This window comes from Anastrepha ludens, chromosome 4 (assembly GCF_028408465.1).
Source record: "Anastrepha ludens isolate Willacy chromosome 4, idAnaLude1.1, whole genome shotgun sequence".
NCBI classification, from domain to species: Eukaryota; Metazoa; Arthropoda; class Insecta; order Diptera; family Tephritidae; genus Anastrepha; species Anastrepha ludens.
The window spans coordinates 44909542-44931717 of NC_071500.1; positions in this window are offsets into that span (position 1 = coordinate 44909542).

Here is a 22176-nt window from a genome sequence, read left to right on the forward strand (position 1 = left end):
ATTTTGGCCACATAAAAATACGCTGTGATCTAAGCCTGAAAATTTTCATGTATTTACTTAATCGTAATATATTCCAGAATAACTTAGATATCAGAGGATTCATATAAGTTCGATATTCGTAAACTCTCTTACAGTGATATTACTAAAATTGAATCTAGAAATACGAATACAAAATTGGAAATTTGGAAAATCGAAATATTTCTGAAGTAAAATAATTACGCAAACGTTATCAATACCTTACTGGTACCGTCGGATGTGATAAGAAAATTGTTTCAGTGAGCCCATAAAATGTACAATTTTCGGCAAGTATGTAGATGAATAGGTCCAGTGCTTGAAACTTATTACATACATGAAAAACCAAAACATAGACCAAGTTTGGTTTCTAATAGTGCTCGCCACTCGACAGACAAAGCCAAACCTCTGACCGTACTTCTATCATTTAAACAAATTTCTCCAAAGCACCATCTGCCTATGGTTTTCTATCAAATTGTAAGACAACACCACAAATTGAAGAAGCAGCTGGGCCAAGCAAATTTAAATAAACATCAGAAACAACAACAAAATGATGGTTTGCTAACTTCAAACGTGGTCGTCGAGACCCCGATGATACACAACGCAGTGGACGTCCAAACGAGGCGGTAACACCAGATAAGTGAAGTGAAGTGAATTAGCTGGCATCGTAAAGATGTCAAAAGAACGTGTTGAATCATATATAATGAGCATTTGACTCTGAGAAATCTCTGTTAAAAGGGAGTGCCGCGTTTTCTCACTGTTGATCAAAACACAAGAACGAGTTGATGATTGGGTCTGTGTTTGGTCATGTTTAAACATAAAAAAACTAAATTTTTGCGTCGTTATGTGTCAATGGATGAAACATGGATCTATCACTCCACTCTCCAAAACGATCGTCATCTGAGTGTACAGCAACTGGTGAACCTCGTCGAAAGCGCCCGAAAGCATAACAATCTACTGGATAGGTTATGGCCTCGGTATTTTGGGATGTGCGTGGTGCAATATTCATCGACAATCTTGAAAAGCGGAACACCATCAACAGTGAATATTATATAGCGTTACCGAAGCGTTTGCAAGCCGAAATTGCTAAAAAATTTCCACATATGGCAAAGAAAAAAAATTGTGTTTCATTAAGAAAACGCGCTGTGTCACAAGTCAATCAAGACAATGGCAAAATGACATGAATTGAATTTCGAATTGCTCCCACTTCCATCGTATTCGTCAGATTCGGCTCCCAGCGAGTACTAGCTGTTCGCAGGCCTAAAAGATGCGCGCCAGTAAGAATGAATAAATGGGTTATCGCTGAAAATTGGGTCTATTTTGAGGCAAAAAACAAATCGTTCCACAAAAATGATTGTCTTGTTCTTGGTGGAAACTACCTTTATTCATCAATTTAATTTTGAACAAAACAACCCTAGTTTCTTTGCTAGTTTCGGCACTTTTCAGCCTATGTGTTAGTATGAGGAACATACATCTTTAATATGTATGTTGTAAGTCGGAAAATTAAACAAATAGAAAAATTCAAAATAAATAAAAGGTGATACATTTATAGGCATCTAATTTTATACTGGAGTAAAACAACGAAAATTTAAATTGAAATGTAGCAGTTTGCAATGTAAAATAAATCCCAATGATTTTATTCATCTTATATACTTCGTTCAATAACGTGTGACCGACACATAGATGGCGGCACTAGTACTAAATCAATATTTTTGCGAAAGTTGGCAACCTTTTTAGGCTTACTGTCAAAATCATATGTTAATCCGACCATTTGTTTACAAGTTACAGTGCTTTATGTGACGCTACTTTTGAGTTAAAAAAAAAATGAATTCAAAGCAATTCCGTGTGCTGATTTATCATTGTTTTTTAATGAAAAAAAAAAAATACTGTTCAATGCCAGGAATGGCTTGAAAAACATTATTCGGACTCTGCTCCATCAAAAAGAAGCATTTGTTATTGGTATCCCGAATTCAAACGAGGTCGTACAGACACCGATGACATTCCATCTACCGGAAGGCCAAATGACGCTGTTATTCCGGAAAACGTTGAAAAAACACTGAAAATCATTATGTCCGATCGTGAAGTAAAAGTGAGGGAGATTACTGACATTCTAAAGATATCAGCAGACAGTGTACACACCATAATACACGAACATTTGGGTATGAAAAAGGTGTTTTCCAAATGGGTGCCGCGTTTGCCCACACCGGAGCAAAAACAACAACGAATCGATGATTCAAAGAGCTGTTTGGACATGTTTACGCGCAATAAGTTGGAGTTTTTGCGTCGGTGCATCACAATGGATGAAACATGGATCCACCATTTCACTCCAGAGTCAAATCGGCAGTCTGCTGAGGGGCATGCAGCCGGTGAAAGCCGCCCAAAGCGACCAAAGACGCAGCAGTCGGCTGGCAAGATTATGGCGTCTGTATTTTGGGATGCGCATGGAATAATATTCATCGACTATCTCCAGAAGGGGCAGACTACTAACAGCGACTATTATATAGCGTTATTGGAGCGTTTGAAGGACGAAATCGCAAAGAAACGGCCTCATATGGCGAAGAAAAAAGTGTTGTTCCACCAAGACAATGCACCGTATCACAAATCAATGAAAACGATGGCAAAATTGAATGAATTGGGCTTCGAATTGCTTCCCCATTCACCGTATTCTCCAGATTTGGCCCCCAACGACTACTGGCTCTTCGCAGACCTCAAAAAGATGCTCCGTGGTAAGAGATTTGGCTCAAATGATGAAGTAATCGCCGAAACTAAGGCCTATTTTGAAGGCAAAAAAAAAATCGTTTTACAAAGGCGGTATCGAAAGATTGGAAAAGCATTGGAATGATTGTATCTCCCTAAAAGGGATGAATAAAAACGAATTTTGGCAAAAAAATGTGTTTTAATTAATTGGTCACACACATTATTGAACGAAGTTATATTATATTATGTTTGTATAAGTACCCAGCAAGCAAAGCATCGTACGGAGTTCTGCTGTTATATTTATTTGTACCAGAACTAATTGATTGTGCCGCGTCCTGCCTCTAGAAACTTACTTATTTCACTTTACTACGCCGTACAATTTCTTACACATTAACATTACATTTTTCATGCTTCATCGCTGAATGGACTGAGCACAGGAATACTCTACATGGCTGTGTCATATGGTATAATAATTGAGGAATTCAATTTTAATTCCTCTCAGATGTTCTTGAAACTGCATACGCAGAAAATGAATTAACCAGGAAACTTTATACGAGCACAACCGGACAGATTGCTTTTAAAATGCTTCATATATTGCTAAAAAAAAAAAAAAAAAAAATTATATTACAAACGTTCAGTAATGAACGTCCGTAAATGCTACAAAAAAGGGGCAAAGAAAAAAATGTCAAAAGGCAAGGGAGTATTAATAACCTCTCTGCAAAGGAAGTGAAGGAGTGAATGTAAAATGAGTTTCAGTGGAAAGGCAATTCAGGTATCGCAATACATATAAATTCATGGAAGAGAGTTTCAATTCCATCGGTAATAAATAAAATATTTGCAACACGCGATGTACGGCAAAAATCATCAATATAAAATGTAACAAAAAAAGTAAGAAAATGTCAAAATCGCACAGTTTAATAAAACACAATTTGGGCTGGCTATAAATGTTTCGAATTAAATAAACTCATAACCAAATAGAGTTAAAGCTTGTAATAAAACGTTTTCCAATAAGAGGTGTTATTCCCGTAATGGATCAATGGTTTCGTTGCTTGTGTGGCACGTAGCGCCGTCTTGTTGAAAATAAACGTTGTCCAGATCAATACCATCCAATTCCGACCATAAAAAATCGTTAATCATCTCTCGATAGAGCAATCCATTCACTGTAACTGTTGCTCCAGTTTCATTTTCGATAAAGTAAGATCCAATGACTCCGCCGGACCATAAACCGCACCAAACAGTCAAACGTTGAGTATAGAGAGGCTTTTCAACAATAACTCTTGGATTTTCTGAGCCACAGATCCAATTTTGCTTGTTGACGAAGCCATCGAGATGGAAAAGGGCCTCATCACTCAAAATGATTTTTCAATGGAATTCCGGATCATTTCATGCATTTCAACGACGCAATCAGCAAAGACACGACGTTGTTGATGATCGGCCGGCTTGAGTTCTTGTGTTAACTGGACTTTATAGACCTTAAGGCCCAAATCTTTATGCAAAATAAAAAAATATGTAATAACGTTTGTGGAATGCCTAATTCCAAAGATCGATGAGGAATGAACAAACCTGGGTTCTCTTCAACACTTCCGGCTACAACACCAATATTTGCAGCTGTTCTTGAGCGACGTGCACGGGTTTTATTCTTCACATCACTAACTTGTCCCAACAGCTCGAATTTTTTCACCAATTTCTGTATTGCGGTCCGACAAGGTGCTTCACGATGACCCAAAAATGTTCGAGTTTCACCAACTCTCTCTGCCAAAGTTTCACCATTTTTATAGTGAATTTTAATAATTTCAATCCGTTGCTTATGCGTGTATCATTCCATTTTTATTAATGACGTAGTTTCTACTTGTCAAATATAAAAAAATGGCCTCTTCAAAAGTGGCATCTACTGAAATAGCGGGAAAGTCCTTTAGTATATAATATAAGGCGAACGGGCGGAAATTTAGTCTTAGCTCCCATGCATAAAAGACGGCCTGCTTTATATCTGGCCATAATAATACATATTTATGTCTAAATTTATATCCAAATGAGGTAGGGCACAATGTGTACACCAAGTTTTGGTGAGCTTTATTAAATTGTTATCGAGATACACGAATTTACTCAGAATAGATAGTAGCCTAGCCCATTTTTCTGGTAATTTGTATCACATGCGCACAATTTTGCTTAATGTCTGTTTTCAGAGCTTAATGTTATACATATATAAGAGAGGTGAGTGGGATTATTGACTTTCACTAATTTTCAATACGAACATACTTTGGATACGGGGTAATATGTACCAATACACCAAATTTCATTGAAATTTATTAATTTTTGTGCCCACAGCCAGATGATCCGACAGACAGACATGGCTAAATCGACTCTCCCAAGTATCCTGAGCGTCTAGGTATGTATATGTCTATGCCTATCACAATTCCTTTATTCTTTTACATATACCGTTTCTTTCCTCGGCTCGGGGATATAAAAAGAAATAATTTCATGAATTTTTCAGTACCTTTACGTATAAGGCGCACAGTCAGAACTGAGACCTGTTTCTTGTTTGTGAAACCAATACAGTTTCGGGGATGAGAAGGCACGCTCTGTTAGGGTCATCGTCGATTTGGGGCGACATGTGAGCACTTATAATATTACCCAGGAACTGAAGATCCATCAGTTAACTGTTTGGTACCACTTACATAAGCACAATTATAACTATGCTAATTGCATTGTTGCAGTACGATATCGATAACTATGGTTTGACAGCTGAGAATGGCAAACTGTTCAGTAGGGCTTGGCAAGTGACAATGGAAATTCGCTTTCAGAAAATAAATCTGTTCACGAAGATCATAGAGCGAAGGGTCAAAGAAGACAGCGAAATGTCAATTCGTCGTCGTTCACAACTTGTTGGCCTTTGTTCTTCGTCTGCGTGGGAAATTTAACGTGAGTGTCTTGATTAGCGTGTCTATAAAGAATAGCTCGTGCAAGAATTCAAGCCAAATCACCATCGATTACGTCGCATTTTTGGTGATTGGACTCGTTTAGTTTTATTATTCAGATTTACATATTAGGACGGCTAGTTAAAAATTAGACTTAATGAAAGGGCCAAGTAACTCGTAGTTGCAGCGGACATATGCCACATATCATATTCAAAAAATAAATTCCATGAAATTATCTACCAGGTTATATATAACTAGCAAACCCGGCCCCCTTCGCTGGGCACACTAAAATAGAATAGATATCGTCCCCTTAGTATAACAATAGCCTATGTGCTCATAGGCTATTACTTTTTTATTGAATTTTTGGATTCTCCATCGTCGATTTTATATGTGGTCAAAATTTTGTTAAATTCTAGTTCCACAAAGTGGGTCAAAACGTCAGTCAAAAAATAATAAATATTTACAGACATAACGAGATTTGAGTGAGAGCTACTTTCGACAAAAAGTTTGAAATTCATTTTCTCAAAACATCAAAAAATTTTTAGGCTATTGTAATACTAAGGGGACGATATGGTTTAGAACAGAAAATATATGATTTTTATATTACTTATTTCTTTATTCTTTATTCAAGCGCTTTGGCGTAAACAATATTTTTTGTTTTTCTATTTGTTTTTGAGTAAATATAAAATATAAATTGAAAATTAGGAAAAAAGAGGATTGTTTTTAAATTTCAAATCATCGCAAATGAATAACTAAGAAACAATCGTCTTCTTTCCTGATCATCCATGCATTTTTCGTTTCAATTTATATGTTTTACTAAGCATTGGAGCTTTTTTAACCATTATCCATTTATATTTTTCAAAAAAAAACAAAAAAACGAAAAAAAATTTTTTTTCCACGAACACATAATTTCATTCGGATTTCACATTAAATTCTCAAATTTCGTAAGAAATTATTCACTGTTCCAAAATCCACTCCAAAAAAATTCACAAACAATTTTTACATGTTGCACTTACGTTTTTTCCTTATGGCATCCAAATCAGAAAGAAATATTGACACATTGTAACTCACACTGTCAATTTGACAGTTCAGTTCCGCCCCAAGCGTTAAAAAAGTAAGCGACATTATGGCTGGCTCAAAAGAACGCTGTACCCGTTGCCAGTGCTCCGAATTACAACCAAACTTTACGAAACCCATTTTCAATACTTACTTAACAATGTGCGTAAGTTTGGTTTAATTCGGTTCAAAGACACGGCGGGTCCACGTTTTGGCATATATTTCGAGACCCTAGTCATCAATAGGTATGAAAATTACCCCGTATTAAAGCACTTATCAACAGCTTTCATTTGATATCCATATTGCACAAACACATTCTAGGGTCCACGTTTTGGTCTCTATCTCGAGACCCTAGTCACGGAGCGGATGGAAATACTCTGTACTGAAGCATTCACCAACAGCTTTCATTTGATATCCGTATTGTACATACACGTCCGAAGGTTACCCGGGTCCACGTTTTGACCTATATCTCGAGACCCTATCTACCAATAGGTATCCAAACTATACGGAAACCATATTCAATACCTCCTTAACAATGTGTGTAAGTTTGGTTTAATTCGGTGCAAAGACACGGCGGGTCCACGTTTTGGCATATATTTCGAGACCCTAGTCATCAGTAGGTATGAAAATTACCCCGTATTAAAGCACTTATCAACAGCTTTCATTTGATACCCATATTGTACATACACATCCGAAGGTTACCCGGGTCCACGTTTTGACCTATATCTCGAGCCCTATATCCAAAATAAAATATAATCCATGTTACTCGTGGATGATGTAGCTTTCGAATGGTGAAAGAATTTTTAAAATCGGTCTAGTAGTTTTTGAGCCTATTCATTACAACCAAACAAACAAACAAAGTTTTTCTCTTTATAATATTAGTATAGATAAAAAAAAATTATTCCAGCAATATTTCCTACGTTAAATTCAATGATGAAATATCAAAATATCTTGGCTTGCACCTCGGCAGCGAGCTTACAGGGAAAACACATATTTTCACCAAACCTATACTAGTTACTTGATCGAAATTCTCATGTTTCTTTGAAAAACCAACTCTTACTCTACTCAGCTATCTTAAAAATAATATGAACTTAAGGCATACAGCTCTAGGGCGCTGCAGCCAATCCTAACGTCGAAATACTCCAAAGATTCCAATCAAAACCCCTAAGAACGATTACAAACGCACCGTATTACATCAAGAATGCTCAAATCCATCGTGATCTCAAGCAAATGCAGCTCGATAAATACAAAAGCTAGCCACAGCACACAAGACTCTAAACGCACCCTAACCCCTTAATTGCGAAAATAACTGGAAATACAATATCCTTTAACAGACTGAAGAGAAAGTCAACAATGAACTAACTATGCAAAAATTATAAGCAAACATTTTAGATATGGTTGCATCACTGAGTGCTTCCCATACATGTCAATGTTTTACATGACAAAATACGTATACATGAAATGTTTTAGCTTTAAATAGAAATAATGCTGAATGTTAGAAAACAGACTGCAATAAATAAATGGATTCGAAAAAGAAAACATATTTATCTTCTATGATATCATTTAAAAATCTCATTCTCTTAAAAAACACCCTTTATATACCGTTATAGGAACTTACGCGCTTTGTTAGAGGCTTTGCCGTTGTCCCACATGCTGTGGTCGTATAATATTATGCCGCCTCCGGGCGGCGTCTAGTTTTTATGAGTTTCTTTTTCATGGCGCTTGAAAGTATGCAATTGCCTGCCTCTCATAGGAAAACCTCTCTGTCATTTATGGTTTCATGCTTACCATGGAAATTACATTGGCAGTCACGCACAAACCTTATAATTATCTAGCTAAAAAAATTCATGTATGACTTCAAAATTTCTCTTTTCCGATATTTCTGAAAGCTTTCTTTTCGCGTAGGCTAATGAAATTGCCAACAATTTATAGTAACTACTTTAAAATTATTTTCTTTCACTCTATTCCACATATTGTACGTACTAACAAAATATTTCGCTAAGAATATGTGGTACATTTGCCACGCCATAACTAAAAATACTTGTGTACCTGCGAAAGTAGTTGATTGCGTGCCTTTTTTTGTGTTTTATTTACATAGTAGAGTTACATACTTCAGATTAGAAAGTGCATGTAAAGTAGTTGTATGGCAGGCAATTTTCGCCATTCGCAAATCATCCAACGGCATATTAGATTTATGCACACAACAACAACAACAGTAATGGAAATAAGTGCATGTATTTATTTACAAAAACCCGTATACGAATGTGTGGATGTGTTTGTGTGTTGAGAATGTGTTCAAATATTTAGAGCAAAACACAAAGTAGGCACTTGTGGCAGACGGTGCAAAAGGTGAAGAGTGTTTGGAAATGCACGAGTATGTACAATGTTCCACCCGCACCTAAGCAAACGGCGAGCATGTCTAGTTAAGCTTACAGCTAAGAAATATTGAAATGGAAAAAGGTATTGTTTGGCATGAAAGGCTCGCGAAAGCTACGAATTCGGTATGTGCTCAAATGTGCAAGTCGCGAAGAAGTCAACGGTCGCTGTGGTAAAGTGGCTGGTATTTACCTTTTTGGAAATGCTAACTTACTTCTCTGCAAAAGCACATTTATACATGCATACTTTTATGTATGTATTCGCAAAAACGTAGAAAATCATCTTTTCCATTTATGTGTATATTAAGCAAGGTAGGAAATGTACACTTATTTTAATGTAAGCCGAACACAAAAACTCAGTAGTAGGAATCGTTATAAAATCTTCAAATATCGAATGTCTTATAGTAGATAGATTGCAAATAAAGTAAGTTATAAAAAAAAAAAAAAAAAATATCGAAAAAAGTGGTACCTAATTAGAAATTTAATATGAGCTACCTGTTCCGAATTTTCTTTGTTGACTTCCATTGTTAACACTTTGTAATTCACAACCGAATGGAATAAACAAAAAATCAAAAACAGCAAAAGTCTAAACTTTTAATTGCTTGATCCATACTTTACGAGATGTGGATCACTACAGACATAAAAAATAATGGATTTCTTTTCCCCAAACTAAGCAGTATACATTCTGTCAAAAAAATATCGGGAATTGTTCATTTAAAAAGTGCGCGTTACACATACTATATGTCTAAATCTTTTTCGCTGGAATGTTGGCACAACTGCCCTCTATAGTGTCGCACAGTTTGAGCGTGATCTGTCAATTAGCTTGTTTTTGGCATTTAATTATATCAGTCAACCGCAGGTGTGCTCTGCGATTTTCACTGCGGATAAAACTATCAAAATATCAAAAATAACCAAGAATTTGTCTTCTGTATTGATCTTTTGTTTTCTGCGCGGGATTTCGTGCCAAACCATTCAAAATGTTGCAGTTGTTGAGTTCAAACATCACGCGAGAAAAACCAGGTGGAGGTAGCTAACTGTCTTACCCAAATCCTAAGTGGTCATTGCTGAGCTTATGACTGCCGATGCGACTGCCCTCCTAAAATGATTTTAATATCAGGTCGTCATACAATAATAATATCAGCCTGGAAATCTAACTTCGAATCTCTCTTGTCAACAAGTGCTACTTTGGACTAAGTAGGCGAATGAGCAGAAGCGACGGTTTGAGTGTTTCAAAGAAAGATTTTACGCAAGATTTTTGGACCTTTGCACGTTGAGAACGGCGAATATTGCAGGCGATGGAACGATGAGCGGTATGAGCTTTACGACGACATAGACATAGCGCAGCGGCTACGCTGGCTGGGTCATGTCATCCAAATGGATACAAACGCTCCGGCTCTGAAAATATTCGGTACCAGCTAGTAGCAGAGGAAGAGGAAGGCCTCCTCCAGAAGAAAAAATGAAAAAAATCGCATCATTAAAATTATAAGCAATTACTGATCTATTTGTAATGTATATCTTTTTGTTTAATTTACCTTTTAATGGAAGAAAAATTTTGAAAATTTCAAAAAAAGCTTTTTTTACAGGCAAAAGAAGTTACGTGCAATAGTTTGTTTTGATAAGTTCAAACACCATAACTTTTTTGTATGAAATTAGTTTTTATTGGCTTCAAAGACAAAATTGTTCAAAAATGATTACAATTTTAACATACATAACCATTTATACTTGCATATATATTAGGGTAGACCAAAAATTAAAACTACATGACTGAAAAAAAATTCGTATTTTCGGACTGAAATACCGATTTTTTATTGGTTGTAAACTAGTGGAATTTCTAAACCTTTCGTGGCACGGGTAAATATAATATTAAATAAAAGAATTGGTGTTTCATTGAACAAATTGAGGGGGTAGCATAAAGAAAAAAAAATTATTTTTTTGGAGCATCCTAATGCACTTATGTATATGTAAGTGTGTGTATATATGTAAATAAATTCCATGAAAGAATTGAAATCGAAATGGAAAAACGAAGAAAAGAGAGCAATTTCTTAATTAAACCATAAAAATATAAACCATCATTACATATTGAACCGATTATTTATATTCAAAGCTTTTGATGTCACTCGGCGAAGACTGGGATAAAGAACTTTTAATTAAAAATATTACAGCTACAAGGGGCATCCATGTAGTCAGCCGAGCAAGAGCGGTAAATGAAATGAATTGCTTACAATGCCCTTTTTTGCCTACGATAATAAAAGCAGCCATATTAATGACCAGTAAATATGAGGCATTGAAATCGAGCTATTAAATATGGAAAACACCAAAACAATACAAAGGAATCTGGCAATCAATAAATATTGAGCATTAAATGGGGGCATCAATTTAAATACTGCATTAAAGTGCAGACTATTATTGAAAATTAAAATGAGGTGAGTTCCTTCAATTGCAACGTATGTATCATTAGGTCATCTAAGGAAGATCTAAAGAGGGGATTTACTCGAACCCAAGTTCTATTTAAAGGAGTAAAAAATGCACGAAACAGTGATCCAAAGATAGCCGACCATATTACAAATATATCCAGAAATGATACGAGAATCTGAGCACTGTCCAAAGAAATTTTTCAAATAGGGATAGGCGCAAAGGCGCCTCTTATTCAACTTATTGAGAAAAAAGCGAGGAAGGTAATGCGAAAAATGAGCTAAAAATGTGGATATCAACAGTAACGCACTGCACAGAGGCAGTGGCATCTTCATTTTAGGTTGCTATTTTAAGTTCAATATGGCAAACTTGACAGAGTTATTTGCACCGGTTAGAGGTGCTTAAAATGCCCACCTTGGCCAAAAAATCAAATTCAATTTTTTATTACTCCACTTAAAAAAAATATAATTTTTCATTTGTAGTTTTTAGTATTTTCCGTTTATAAGCAGCTGATACGGGATCGTTCAGTGAGTGCATTTTAATTCATTGCAATTAATTGGCAGCAACCTCCGTTGGAACGTAGAAGCTCTCTTGCCAATAGTACTATTTTGGACTAAGTAGGCAACTGAGTAGTAAAGTCCTCTCTCTACGAACAAAACTAACACTCTATAAGACGCCCGCCCTAACGCAGAGGTTTGAACGATGACAATATCCGATGAAGGGTCCCCTGGAGTGTTTGAGAGAAAGATTCTGGGGATGATGTTTGGACTTTTGCTCGTTGGCGCCGGCGAATATTGCAGGCGATGGAACGATGAGCTTTACGACGACATAGACTTAGCGCAGCGAAGAAAGATCTAGCGGCTGCGTTGGCTGGGTTATGTCGTTCGAAAGGATATAAACGCTCCGGCTCTGAAAGTATTCGATGCGGTAACAGCTGGTGATAGCAAAGGAAGAGGAAGGCCTCCTCTGCGTTGAAAAGACCAGGGGGAGAAGAACTTGGCTTCACTTGGTGTGCCCAACTGGCGCCGGTTAGCAGGAGAAGGAACGACTGGCGGGCTTTGCGTAAGCGGTTGTCGTACCAATTAACCAACCTCCTTTAAATATAAACGTATTTTCCGATTTGTCAGTGTATACAAATGTTTATATTCATTAAATTTATTTTCTGTAGTTCGTCAAGAATGAAATATGCCATGATTTTCAAACTCTGTTAAAATGTCTCTGATCGCCATTTACGTGGGAGTGGCCAGGACTACTTTTCTGCACATGGCCTGAGCCTGCAACTTTCGCCCAGGTATTATCTGGCTATTCTCTGGAACCTTCGTTGGAGAGCGAGCTAATATGAAAAGGTTAAACAACCTGGGATATCTGTCTGTGTACTGGAATTGGGACACGAAACGCAAAAATCCTGCCCCAATGAAAAAGAAAAGTCATTCCTAGGAGTGTTTGAGAGAAATACTCTGCGGAAGATTTTTGGATCTTTGCACGCTAGTATTGTAGGCGAGGGAACAATGATCTGTAGGAGTTTTACGGGGACATAGAAATATTGCAGCGAATAAAGATCCAGCAAGTCTTTTGCATGGGTCATGTCATCCGAATGGTTACAAACACTTTGCCTCTTAAAGCATTCGATAGTTGGAAAAATCAGGATGAAAAGAATTTGGCTTCACTTGATGTGTCAAGCTGGTACCGGTTAACACAAGAAAAAAACAACTGGCGCGTCTAAAAAGCACATATTAACCAAATTCACTACAATGTCGGAGCAAACCTCAGGATGGAATAAAAATATCAGTAGGCATAAACAATTCATTCAAAACACAAAAAGTGTTTATATCACAAAATTTGAACGCTCAACACTACGACATACCAAATTAGCACACGAATACTTCGAATAAAATACTACTGTCATTTCCCCTGCCCATACTGTAATTTTCCTACTTTCGATTGCGGTAAGTTCAAAACCATTAGAGCTGAAGTAATACTAAATAAAAGAGCCTCTTTTTCAAACTAAAATTTGATGTTGAAAAAGTATCCTTCCTGAACATTTTAATGCTATGCCATTAGGTACTTACAAATATAACAACAGCAAGTCGACAACATTTGAGTTGATTAGCTCTTTAAAAACTGAATTATCCCTTTTTTTAGCTCTTTTATTTTTTATTATTGTTTGATCTTTGCAAATGTTTTGAAGAATATACAAAACGTTTCTTTCAAAAACGGCGTCTAGAAGTTGTATTAAAATAAAACATGTAAAAATGTCTTTCAGTCTTCACATTTTTCTATCAAAATATGTACAAAATCATGTAATCAAAATATGTAAAATCCGCTAAGCAGTCAATACATGACTGATAGAACCAATTTCCCTGATAGAACCAATTTCCTGAAATTTTTTTACCAACCTTTGAATTGTCGATCCATCGTTCAATTATTTCTATCAAAAAACTCATTCACTTTTCAATCGGCCATTTTCATAATAAGCGTGAATAATTTTGACTTGTTCTACATTGTATATTTATCATATGTATACTTGGCAAATATGAAAGCTGATTTAAAGAAAGGTTTATCACTACTGATATCTAGGCGTGACTTTTAACACTCCTTATTGGATGTTTTGCCAAGCTCCTCGTATTTGTGTTGTGATTTTTTCCCCCCAAAATGGAGAACCTACAGTTTTATGCCGCCTCCAAACTGCAGATGTGGTTTTATCCGGCTACTGGGCTCGATAACCGAAAAAACTCTCTAAGTTTGTTTTAAATGTGTTCTTATATGAGGGTTTCTTTTTAATTTTAGAAAAAGCTTATCCTCTTTGTTTGGTTTATGCCACATTAACGGGATATAAGTACTTATATACTCATATTGGTATACAACAAAACCATTTCTTGAACAAAAGGTCTAAGATAAAAAGAGGAAAAAATTTAAAAACAGGATGTAGAGGCTATGCAACTTGCAGAAAAATGCAACTGATTGAAAAACCAAAATAATATACCCTACTCTATTTGTTCTATGAGGAAAGAGCTCTTCAATTTTGAATGTTTTAGTTCCATCATTGAGTAATTAATAACATAGAGACACGATGTCGAACAAAATTACTTTGCGTCGCACCCAATTTCCACTCAAATATATTGTTCGTCTCCTTTTTATAGCATAAGCAGTAAGGATTGGCAAGGCATGAATCGTGTAAATCATGAATCGTTTAACGCCTGATCAACGTTTCGGAAATTTACTTTGAAAAAGAAATAAAAAGTCTGTTCTCTAATTTCCTAGAGCACTGGCGGCATCATCGGCCCTTATTTATTTCAAAATGAGGAAGGAGCTGCTGGTACGGTATATGACGAGTGCTATTGAGCCATGCTGACTGAATTTTTGTTCCCAAAAATTATTCTGCTAAACATCTACGGCATTTGGTTCCAACAATACGGCGCAATTTGCCATACAGTGCGCTTAACAATCGATTTATTATTTATTCAACAAATAAATAAAATGAAAATTTCTACCAGAATAAGAAAAAATGCATTCTAACAATAGATGTTCTAATTATTTCGTGCCAACATTTAAAATTCTTAATCTGGCTTTACAGTAGGCCATTCGATCAACCCAATTTTTAAGCACATTTTCGATTGTTTGGGCTCCAATTTCAGGAATGGCAACTTCGATTTCGTGTTTTAAAGCGTCAATCGTCTCTGGATGGTTCCCATAGAATTTGTCCTTAACGGCTCCCCACAAAAAATAGTCCAACGGGCTTAAATCACAGCTCCGAGGCGGCCAATTGATATTGGAATTTCGGCTGATTATTCGGTTTTCAAAAGCGGTAGCCAAAAGTTCGAGTGTATCTTTGGCAGTGTGACAAGTTGCACCGTCCTGTTGAAACCAAATGTCGTCCATGTCATCCTCTTCAATTTTTGGAAACAACTCGTTGAGCATTTACTGTAACCGCGGCTCCTCGCTCATTTTCGAAAAAACAATGGCCTGATGATTTCGCCAGACCAAAAACCGCACCAAACAGTGACTCGTTGTGGATCCATTTGCTTCTCTACAGTAACGTGTGGATTTTCTGAGCCCCAAATCCGACAAGTTTGCTTATTGACGTAGCCACCGATGTGAAAATCAGAAAAGAAGAAGAAGACTCACCACTTTGGAAATAGGGTTTCAGTATTTGCCAATTTTGTTCAAGCGTATAGCGTCCCATTTCGTAAATGTCACACCTTTAAGTAAATTATGAACACATTTGACATGTAATTTGTGTTATTATTCTCAAAAAAATAGGTGGTTCAAAAAGTAAACGCTATATGACCCACACTGTACAAGAATGATCAGAATGATGAAAGCAGTCAATTAACCCATGTTTGTCTGTCTATCTGCCCATGCTCAGAATAACTCGAGCAAATATTGTATTAATATATTTGAATGAAACTTGGTACTCATATTGCTTTTTGTATGACATAGGTTGGTACTGAAAATAAGTGAAATCGGTCAAAAACTTCGATCCCTCTTATACCAAGTTGTTCATTAAGTTTTGCGGTTCGATAAGAAAAATTAAATTTTATGATTTCAAATACACTCTATTATTCAGAATGGTCTCCCTGAGCATAAATACCCTTTTAGATTAGATTAGACAAGTCCCAGCACTCGGTAGGAAACAATTTGTAGGTGCTACACCGGGATAGATTTCAGTAGAAAGAATAAAGATAGGAAAGATAACATCGTGCCAAAGTGATTCCAATTTATGAATATCATCCCTGAAGGGAAAATCTGTAAGGGCTGCAAAATACGCTTCCACAGCTGTTATGAGAATTTTTTCCTTCAGCTGTTCTGAAAGGTTACAATGCGTATCTAGGTAAGTTTGGCAGCCACATCGCACATAGGAACAGCGATGCCACACAGATAACGAAATGGGCCAATCCTAACGGGTATGTTGGGTGATGTATCTTCTTCAAGTCATTCAAGTCTAGAAGGAAATGGCTCCAGTAATGTTCAGAAATATTTTTTTTTTAACAGTTTGCAAATAATCCACAATTAAAATTCCTTTCGCATGCCAAGAAACTGATGCTTAAAGTTTCTTGGCCAATTTCTGGACATCAACCCGTTTCATTCTCCAAAGAACTCGGTTTACACCACTCTTTAACCTCTTGTTTTGATTCAGGGTCATGCTGATAGACCCAAATCTCATCCATAGTAATTAATCGACTTACGAAATCCACTTAATCCTTTCGAAAACGCTTTAATGTTGCTGAGAAAGCTTTCTGAAACCCAAAATTTCTATCAAAATGTTGCTAACACGGCCCAATGAGGTGCTTAGGGCTTCTTTTAAATCTCTTTCAGCCACTCGAAAGTTTTCCAATTTTTTTTCTACGATTTCTGGTGTTCTCACTGTTGTTGAATGATCACGTTTAAATTCAACAACCCATCTTTCTACTGTACTAATTGATGGCGATAAGTCCTTATGTACAGCAAATTTCGTTCATAAATTTCCTTTGCTTTTAAAGCTTCCAAAAATAAAATTCAATCACTGCGCGATACTTGATTTTTTCCATTGTAGAAAATATGATGAACCCATATAAAAAAATACCACAAAAGTAATATGTTTAAAAATGGGCAACGCCACGCACATTGGATGGTATAAAACCGCGTCCACATTTCATTTGTTAAATCAAAATTTCCGTCCGCCCATCTGATGCAATAAGTTATAACTCTCATTGTCTATGCACTTGAGTTTTACTAAAATATGCCCCGTTCGGTTCGGACCGAATTTAGCACTTCCTTACTTGATATAATCGTAATTTGTTACTCGGCACTCAGGATCAGCGACTCAATGACAAAATTCATTTTCTTTTAGACGTACCTTGCGAAAGTTTTGTGAAAGCGTTAAAATAAATACTTCTGCATGTACAACATGCACAACAACAACATACACAGCCACGACAGCGGAAGCAGTGGCACTGCTTAACAAACTAATTAATTCCTTCATGATTGCTACTTTATTAGTTTGCGTGTTGTTGCTATTATTGTTGTTATAGTGTTGTTTAACTTGTGGGCTGGTGTATTTGTGCCTTTGCCGCTTTAGTTTTGTCAAGTAAGTAGATACATAAGCATTTATGTGCATATTTACCGGGCTCACCTTTCGATGAATATATTCGTCTAGGTACGTATGTATTTTGCATTTTATCCTCACACTTTTTACTCTTGCGACTTTAACAATCTCCAGCGTAATTTTGTTCGGAAAACCAAAAGCAAGTTTTCCCGCAATGACGACCACGTTCAACTGCTTTTGTTAGCTCAATTCGTAATGAGTTTGTCATTTCTTGTTGTTGCCTCTATGTTATAAATAGTATATTGGTTTGGTTTCACTTAAGTTGGGGCAGCGGCAACACTTCACAATTGCGGCGAAGGAGTACATACTTACGTATTTTACGAACTGGGGCACAGTCAGCACAGAGCAGGTGTTTTAAATAAGCAGGAGAAGAAGAAGAAGATGAAGGAACACAACGATAAGACTAAGAGAAGCAAACAAATTAAGTTTCGCGAAAAATATTTTGCCGCAATTAACGTTCCCTGTGGTGTCGGTGCAATTAATTCGCTTAAACTTTTTCCATTCTTGTTGTAATTTAATTTAATTTCTCTTCGTGTCAGTTGCGGAGAATTGTAGCAGCTTTTAATTTTAATGTGATGGAATGTGCATTTGCACACATGTACGTATATATGATCACTTACAAATGCACATACCTTTTAATATTTTTTCATTTGATTTGTCTATCCCGAAAATGTAGAAAATACTGTTTGGTTTAAAGGTGGCTTCAAATCATTATACAGAATTACACACCTATAAATTAACATTTAAATCGATCATCTTCAGGCGTATAAGCGTAAATATTAGGCCTCTTCGAGCATTAGCAAGTGCAGCAACTGGTGTACTAGTAAATAAACATATTTGGGTAGCGTTGGAGAAAGAGCTACCAAAAATTCGACTTCTCTGCAGAAACTTAATGAATATTAGCAAGACTGCTTTCACACAGGGACACATTTGTTGCTTCAACCCGTTATTGCGATGCTCCTGCTATGCCAACACCCTTTGTCTGCTCGTTGTTCTCAATAGTGATTTTGACTATAGAACAAAAACTAAACAATTGCAACAGAGAGAACACGACGATCAACACCAAATGAAAGCTCGCAATGTTGAAGCAACAAAAGTATCCCTGTATGATTGCGGTCTAACGAAAGCCTCTTGAAAGAGAGTTGACAACATTGAAAATAATCAGTTATACCAGCTTTAAGTGGTAGAAAAATACTTGCTAGCGACGAGTGTTGCTCGATAACTATTTTGTTGCTTTCAAATGCAAATTTTTCGTGATGTGAGCAGAGCTCAGAGATAACGAGTACAGAAGTGACAAATCCAAGGTGTATATTGTAAAACAGAGCGAATAATTGAAAAAAAAACACCAGTCTAACGGTTAGACGCGATAGAAGTGAAACCTTCCGTAAAACAAACTGAGAGAGAATAAGACGAAAGCAGCATTAGGAGCAAGATAATTATAGGTTCATTATAATATTGCTATAAAGTTCATATTTTATTTTCTTCATTTTATTATTATTCATCCTCAATGTTTTCAATTTCAACAAATGATACGAGTGGCTTATGATAGCTAAAATATGATACAAATGCTTTGGTTTCGATGTTGTCCACATGTCTTTGAAATACCGCGTCAATGGTTGTTTTTGATCGTGTTGTCGATTCAGTGCGATTGTTACACATTTTTAAATTGAATGTTGTATTGAGAACGTCAATTAAAGGAACCGCTGTGTCCAATGCAAAATTTACGTTAAAATCGCCACTTAAAATCATTGGAACTTTATTGTAATCTTTTCTAAGTATCCGCGATACTTCTGGTGTATACTTTATTAAATTTTCGTGAATGAATTCCGTGATGCTATTTATTGATTTTTTTTTCTGTCGATATTCACGACACTTTTCTGCATTAATTTTCGGCATAATTGCGGTAAATATTTAAAAATGAAAATATTTACGAATATAAAAATACACACGCGGTTGCTATTATGAGCGTCCCCAGCAAAACCTGCGTGACCGAAACTCTAACACAATTACATTTTTTTGAATGTTACAAACACATATGCACGCAGGTTTTGCTGGGGCGTGACCGAAACTCTAACACAATTACACATATGCACTCGTATTTGTTTGAAAATCGACTTTTTTTTTTGGTTCTCCGTCACCTTTGGAAAATGTGTAAACAGTAAGCAAACTTTATTCATATATTTTTCCTCATTTTTGCATCAGTAAAATTAAACAAACGCCGTAGCCGAATGGGTTGGTGCGTGACTACTATTCAGAATTCACAGAGAGAACGTCAGTTCGAATCTCGGTGAAAACACCAAAATTAAGGAAAACTATTTTTCTAATAGCGCTCACCCCTCAGCAGGCAATGGCAAAACACCGAGTGTATTTCTGCCATGAAAAAAAGCTCCTCATAAACATATCATAAAATAAAAAAATAAAATAACTGTATAAAAAAATTGTTTTTCTTGTGATTCGAACCAAGGATTTTGGATCGGAAGCTCACATTGCTAGCCGCTCGGCTATCGCGCCATGCTGTCGGCGCTGGCCTAAAAGTTATTTAGTTCGTCGCTACGTGTATATGTAATATTCGTAGCCAAGAGTGTCGCTTTTTTCGTTTCACTTTTTCTCAAATCACTCCCAACGATTCTAAAGAAGTTTTCACTTCAAAAAAAAATGTTTATGAGTTTTGGTGAGCCGCTGAGGATACCAGGATGATCGATTTAATTCAACGATTTTTCTGCCATGAGAAAGTTTCTCGTGAAAAATATCTGCCGTTCGGAGTCGGCATTTGTGTAACAACATCAAGACGCACACTACAAAGGAGGAGCCCGGCCAAACACTCAAAAAGGGTGTAGCGCCAATTATGTAAGTATGAATGTATGTATGCTAATGATTCGATGTGTTTGCTTGATATTATGTTCTCTAGATATGTACTCAAGACAGAACTTGAGTTTTCTTACAAACAAGGTGATTTTTTCGGTATCCTAAAGTACTTAATTAGCGGGGCAACATATTTCCTTTACTAAAACTATGGACGCTATCACAGCCGACGAGATTTTGCATTAAAAACAGGTTTCTCACATAAATCTCCGAGAGGAAAGAAGAACAAGTAGGTACAAATTCTAGATATGTGGTCATCTTAGTCGATGGCCCACAGGTAAGGTGATAAGGTTTTAAGTGGATAGAGTGCTCACTTAATCTTAGCCTATAGCTCCCGGACCATTGTAGAGTCTTCGAAGATGTGTTAATGGAAATAATATCGTTGACCCTCTGGCTTGGCAAGCCCGATGTCATCACAATTCACTTTGACAGCTACAAATAGAAGATAACTCCAAATATTTAGGTGTAATTCTCGACAAGAAACTAAAGAAAGCTACTGTAGCTATATTCTCTGCAAAAAAACAATCAGACGCAGGTGGGTATTTCTCCGAAGAACACTCGGTTATCAGTCCCATCCTCCTTTACGGAATTATAGGCTGGTAGATGGCTCTCGACAATACAACGATTACAAACAGGCTTCAGAGGGTTTAACGTATGGCACTTGTATGTAGCAGCGGCACTCGAATTTTATTCTTCGTCCGATTATTTTTCACAAGAATGCATTGATGTACTAATAACTTTAGTTTAAAATTAACGCGAAGTTCGTCCAAAATAAGTTCTTATACCAGAATATATCGATAAAGTCCGCAAAATTATTGAACAAGGGTCACCACATATAGATCTGACATAAATAATATTGAGAGTGAATAAAAGCCACGCTCACTTTCTAATATTTTAATACAAAATTTCTGTGCGTCTGTCTGATGTTGCAAGTTTTAACTACCATTGTCTGTGAGTTTTCTTGATTCCAGAAATTTTATTTTACTAAAAATCAAACTTTATTTTACAAAAATGAGCGCGGGGATGTAAAGTTCATTCTGAGCGGAATTAAGCGTTCTTTACTTTTTTGGCTTTAACGCCAATACTACCCACCCATTCCCCTATGCAACTATCAAAGCAATCATAGAAACGTTTGAGCTTTTTACTTTATATTCCATGCACTTAAGTGGCTTCTTGCAAAAATAAAAACATGATCATACCTGGCTTCAATTAATTTCATGTGCATACGTCTATGGCAAGAGTGAATTACAAAAATCAGCTTAGTACACCTAAAACTTCATTACCTTAATTAACACATATTTGGTTAAGTGTGGCGTTGAATTATGAAAAGAAAAAATCAAATAAAAAATTCATTTCTTTTCAGCAAATTTCCTTCCCTTTATGCACCTGTGAGATTTTGTCATCCTTTTCCTTTTTTCTCTATCTCTTTCATGCTATCTTTTGTTTATACTTTAGCCTCGCAACTTTGCACTAATTTTGCCTAAACCTCAAAGGTTTGTCTATTTTTATGGCACAAAGCTCTTACTTTGAATATTCTTTAGTTTTTTAATCCCACAAAAACAATTTACTACATACTCACATATGAATTTATAACATACATACATTAATACATACTATGCACACATATAAGTATATTATATATATAATTGCGCTTACACAATTTATAGGGTGTTCGGCCAAGCTCATCCTCCTACTTGTGGTGTGCGTCTTGATGTCGTACCACAAATTGACCTAGAGTTTTATGCCGCCTCCGAATACCAGA